The sequence below is a fragment of the Rattus norvegicus genome, chromosome 2, assembly GCF_021556685.1.
Source record: "Rattus norvegicus strain SHRSP/BbbUtx chromosome 2, alternate assembly SHRSP_T2T, whole genome shotgun sequence".
NCBI classification, from domain to species: Eukaryota; Metazoa; Chordata; class Mammalia; order Rodentia; family Muridae; genus Rattus; species Rattus norvegicus.
The window spans coordinates 212,602,501-212,608,570 of NC_141535.1; positions in this window are offsets into that span (position 1 = coordinate 212,602,501).

Below are 6,070 nucleotides of genomic sequence, written 5' to 3' on the forward strand. Positions count from 1 at the left end.
TCCCTGAGCCCTGAGGGCCATTTTAGCAACTTACAGAGCCAGAGGAAGGAAATGTGGGAATTACCGATTTAGAACTAGTTAGTCAAATTTTGAGGGCCTTAGGATGTGTGACTGGGGGACAGCCTTGTAAGGCAAGCCCTTAACCTATGGATAGTGTCAAAACCAAGTTTAATTTGTAGGAAACCAAGTAGAGTTCTAAAGAACTGCTTGTTTGGAAAATCCCACATTTGATGGCAGAATTGCTGGGTATAGGGGAAAATGTATTTTGGTTTTCTTATCAATTTCTGCAGAATTTTCTGAACTCTGAGTTCTTCTGTAGCATCTTAAGCTTCACCTGTGTGAGGATGTTCTGGGTTGGGATCAAGTCTTTCAAGTTTCAAAGAACCAACTTGATAGCTATGTCCGTAGGTTCTGTGCATCAGTAGTTCTCAACCTGTGGTCGAGACCCCCGAGGTGGGGGGGTGGAGTGGGGGTTGGCAGTGGAGAGGGTGCAGTTGAAGGGGGGCAGAGGAAGGATCATTTTTCAGAGGTCACCTAAAACCATTGGAACACACAGATATTTACATTACAATCCATAAACAGTAGCAAAGTTACAGTTAGGAATAGCAATGAAAATAATCTTACGGCCGAGGGTCGCCACAGGGTGAGGAACTGTGGTAAAGAGTTCCAGCGTCAGCACTGACAGCCCCTGATCTAAGCACTGCAAAGAAAGGCTCATTCTGTGACACAGATTATATCTGAGGGTTCTAGCCCCTCCCAAGTGGTTATCTAATCCTTGAGAGAAAGAAACAAAGGACTGGAGAAGAGAACCTGGGTTTCTGAGAGAGAGGGCGATGAAAGAACCTGTTTCCTTCTCTAGGCATGCGGATTTGGATAGCTGAAGGCAGGTGGGCTTTGTCTTGGAGCAGGGAGGGGATGGCCAAGGAAGATGATCCTTAGCCGGAACTGATTAGCAAAGTCATTTTCCCATAGGCAACCCACAGAAATCCAGTTGTAACAAGAAGCCAGCTGGTTTCTCCTTAAAATGATTGTAACATTTGATTGGTTCTCCTTTATTTTCTGTGTACCGGTGTTTTGCCTGAATGAATGTCTGTGCACCATGTGTGCCTCGCACCCACAGAGACCAGGAGAGGGCACATGGATCCCCCGGAAATGAACTTACAATTGTTTTCCTGCGAATTGAACCAGGGTCCCAGGGAAAGGCCATTAGTGTAGTTACCTCCCGAGCCACATCTCCAGCCCCTGCTTTCCTATTTATAAAAACAGTGCGGAACAGGCAATCATCACCAGCACTTACTGAGTTCCAAGGACCGCAGTGAGTGCTTGTAGAATCACAGAACGCTGTGACTTTCTCAGGGTTACTGGGCTATATTTAAAACCATGGTTTCTTGTCTAGCCACTTTGTTCTCCACTTAGCAACCTCAGATGTGCTACACGCTTGCTCTGTGGCTTGTCCTGGACTCTGCCTGGAATATAAACTGGGTGGTGAGGATTTTCATACCCCACAACTAGAAGAGGCTGCCCTCGTTGTAGAATAAAGTCTGACCATGATAGCTGATAAAAGCTTAAAAGTGGCAGTAATAGACCTATTTTAACAGGTCTTCACGAGAGGACCCAAGTCGTTCTCAGAATTCATGATCACGGGTAAGAGCAGGGACTGGGGTACAAACCCAGACAACTCCACTCTGGGACACAGGCAAGCATGGCAGTTAGCTCAGGTGCACAGCACCGGAAAGTCAAGGGCAGGTGTGAACATAGATCTCAAGTATTTAACCAAATAGCAAAGTCCTCACAGGCTTTGTAGTCAAACCGGAGGCCTAAGAAAGCAGTGTCTCACAGGAGGGCAGTTGCTGCAGCCTGGGTGGGAAGCTGTCTGGGGGAACATGGAGGTTTCCCTGGGCCTGGCAGAGCCAGGAGGATTGGAGATTAGGGAAGAGTGAGTGCAGAGTGTATGCGTGAAAACAGGGAGGGGGAAGGGGAGGGAAATGGGAGAAAGCCTAGGCCTGACTGGGTGTGGGAAGGTAAGATGTTCTGTGAACTGGTGCCTGGGCTTGGGAAGAGGGAGGAGGGAGGAGGGAGGAGGGAGGAGGGAGGAGGGAGGAGGGAAGATGGAGGGAGGAGGGAGGAGAGAGGGAGGAGAGAGGAGGGAGAAGGGAGGATGGAGGAAGGAGGGAAGAGGGAGGATGGAGGGAAGAGGGAGGAGGGAGGGAGGAGGGAGGAGGGAAGATGGAGGGAGGAGGGAAGAGAGAGGGAGGAGAGAGGAGGGAGGAGGGAGGAGGGAGGGAAGAGGGAGGGAGGATGGAGGGTGGAGGAGGGAGGAGGGAGGAGGGAGGAGGGAAGAGGGAGGAGGGAGGATGGAGGAGGGAGGGAAGAGGGAGGAGGGAAGATGGAGGAGGGAGGGAGGATGGAGGGAGGATGGAGGAGGGAGGAGGGAGGAGGGAGGGAAGAGGGAGGAGGGAGGGAAGAGGGAGGAGGGAGGAGGGAGGGAAGAGGGAGGAGGGAGGATGGAGGAGGGAGGATGGAGGAGGGAGGAGGGAGGGAGGATGGAGGGAGGAGGAGGGAGGAGGGAGGAGGGAGGAGGGAGGGAGGAGGGAGGAGGGAGGAGGGAGGAGGGAGGGAAAATGGAGGGAGGAGGGAAGAGGGAGGAGGGAGGAGGGAGGAGGGAGGAGGGAGAAGGGAGGAGGGAGGAGGGAGGAAGGAGGAAGGAGGAGGGAGGTGGGAGGGAAGATGGAGGGAGGATGGAGGATAGAAGATGGAGGGAGGAGGGAAGAGGGAGGATGGAAGATGGCTGAGGAGTGGAGCCTAGTGAAAGAGTAAAGGGCTTTAAAGGGCAGGAGGAAAGTCTGTAATGTGTATGGGAGGGTGTCTGTCTTGGACTAGGCAGCACCCCAGAGTTAGGTAGATAAGGAAAAGAGAAGGGGAATAAGAGTGTGACTGTTGCTAGGGAAGACACGGAGGCCTCCGGGAAGGTTCAAGGTCTCAGCAAGGCCTGAGACCTCAGGGAGCTGGCTGCAGAGGCAGACCGACTTCAGACTCCTCTCAGTTTCCCTGGTTTTATTTGTAAAATAACTGAGGGAGGGAAAAGGGGGGAGAGATGGAGGGAGAGGGGGAAAGAGGAGGGAAGGAGAATGAGAAAGGAGGGGAGGGAGAGGGAGGGTGAACCCTTCTACACGGGTAACTTAAGGAGATAGTGTGATACACGCAGTGCCTGGCTCGAGACGCTGCATCTTTTGAAAGCCTCATGTCATGAACTTTCAGCCTCTGGAACCAGAGGGTAATGCAAGTTGCCATGCCCTCTCATCCAGGCTAAGTCAGCCCTCACAGAGCCTCACAGAAGCCAGGGGATACCACACAGCAGCAGCAGCAGCAGCAGCAGCAGCAGCAGCAGGGACTCCTGTCAGCGAGTCTGCACTGCTTTAGCAGGAGGTGTAGGGACCAGGGAACAGATGGCCAATGGTGTCGCCCTGCCAGGCTCAGGACAGACAAGCTAGTTCTGTTCTTATGAGTGTCTCTTTTGTCTTTGGGTCTTTTTACTTTTGGTTTCTTGTAGTGTTTGCTCACTTGAGGGCGATTTCAGGACTTAGTAACATACCAGTTGGTACCTGTTTCTATAATCACAGTTTAGATAGCTGGGGCGCTTGGTTCTGTCTTTGTTTTTGTTGGGTTCCTCGGGATCTTGGTACCCGGATGATTGCCTTGAACTCGTTGGGCCATAGCTGAATGGCTTTCAGTGTGACCAGCGATTGCTCGCCGAGCCAGTTTTAATTTCCGACTGACTTTATGAATTACTCGCTAGTGAAAGTAAAGCTAGAAATCACAACATGATTTTAAACCATTTCCTGGGGGAAACTATTTGGCAGAACACACGAAAGTATTCTCTTAGCTTCTCAGGGAGGTTATGCCACCATGAATAAAAGAAACTCGATCATGGCGTGCGTCCATTGTGACTAATACATGTGTCTGCTGGATAGCCTAGCGGCTCACAGGAGTGACTAAGACAACATAGTCTTTACTCTCATGGAGTGTTCTCCTCTATGTCCCCAAGTCGCTGCGCAGGCCGAGAGGAATCACTCACGGTAGACTGCTTGCTTAGTGTGTATGAGACACTGTGTTCAACCCCCAACAACAAACAACCAACCAACAAACCAAAATGGCCTTTCGTCGCCTCCTTGAAAGGATGACCTGCACTGTTCTGCATCCACTTCGTTTTTGAGAAACAGCAATTCCCCCCAATTTTGTTTTATTAAAATTTTATTTTTCATAAATATACTTCTTTTATGATTTTTAAAAAAATATATTAATATATTAATTTATTCACATACCAAACACTGCCCCCTCTCGGTCTCCCCTCACAGAGTCTCCCCACCCCCTTTCTTCTCTGAGAGTGTGGGGCCCTCCCAGGTATCCCCCCACCCTGGCGTATCAAGTCTCTGCAGGGTTAGGTGTGTCCTCTTCCACTGAGGCCAGACAAGGCAGCCCTGTTCGGGTACGGATTCTACAGTTCAGCTACAGCCTTAGGCACAGCCCCCAGTCCAGTGAAAAATAGTGATTTGTAAAGATTGATTAATTATTTTTTTTGTGAACCTGACCTTGGAATCCCACAGGTGGATGAGGAGTGGCCTCCATCTGGTCACTGCTTAGGCCGTAGCCAGTCTGCTGTCCAGACCACCTCCCCGCCCAGCCAGGCTGCTCCTCTCACATCCTCCTGTGGCTCTAAAATTACAAGGCGAGGCTTGCAACCATTCCACACACCTAGACTGACTGCCCACGGTGTGTCAGACTACCCTGTGACCCTATCACGCCACTAATTCCACGTGCTTCCACCACGTCTCGAGAATACCAAGGTCTCTAAAACAGGAAGGGCTCATGGGGGAGAATAGGCCGAGTTCACTACTCCAGACTCTGATCTGAAGGGAAAATTGAGGTGAAAACCAGACACCCCCCCCCCCATAGAAAGCTATTTCCGTGTTGAGAAATAGATTCACTCTTTCTTAAATCTACCAATTTCTTCTCCTCTGAGCTCCCTGGAGCCTAAGAAGTAACTCTCTCTTGTGTCCTGAGAGAGTGAGAAAACAAACATAGAGCGAGGGGTTGGGGATTTAGCTCAGTGGTAGAGCGCTTGCCTAGGAAGCGCAAGGCCCTGGGTTCGGTCCGCAGCTCCGGGGGGGGGGGGGGGGGGGAGGGAACCAAAAAAAAAAAAAAAAAACATAGAGCGAGGAGGAGGAGGCTCTGGGCCTCCTGGGTGGTGGTACGGATGCCTCAGAAGCACAGCAAGACCAACAAACAAACAAACAAACAAACAAAACGACCCGCTCAGGAGGCGGGGGGAGCACATTCGTGCGTAATTAAATTGCTGCTCTGTGCTCTGCTCGTTTCTGCCAACCCATAACTCTAGTCACTTTATGGAGGCAAATTGTCCCTGCAGTTCTTCCCCATGTAACCCAACGCAGTGCCTGGAGCAAAGTTGGTGCTCGGTAAATTTTTATTAAAGTGGGGAAGAAGGGTACCAGGGAGAAACTGTGTGGACAGAGACCTAAGCTTCTGAGACGGGGGCGAAGAAAATATGGGCAAAAATACGAAGTCGGGATAAAGAGAATTTTTACTTATCTTGAAAACAGATTCCCCGGCTTTAGTGTCATTGAAAACGCTGGAGCCAATTCCTGTTAACAGGATCCGTTTGGTGGGTGTCAGAGGGTCCGTGCCTTTGCTCTTACCGCCTGGGAAGAGCAGGTGGCTGTGACCCTGGTGAGCACAGGGTACGATGGCTGGTACACAGACCAGCAATGTTCCCACTAGGTCAGACACACTGAGAGCCAGTTCACTATGCCCTTGACCTGTGTTCGTGGATTCTTCAGCAGGGAGAAGGCGCTTATCATGGTGTCCAGAGAGCCCAAACTCATTGGAGGGTTTTCAGGTAGCGAGTGGGAATCACGAAGAGCAGGATTGGCACTCTAGAGACCACTATTCTGGGCCTATAGAAAAGTCAGAGGGGCTAGCATGAACGTAAGCATGAATATAAGATACCCGACCATCTTTGTAAATCTTTTTCACACTCAACCACCTTGAAATT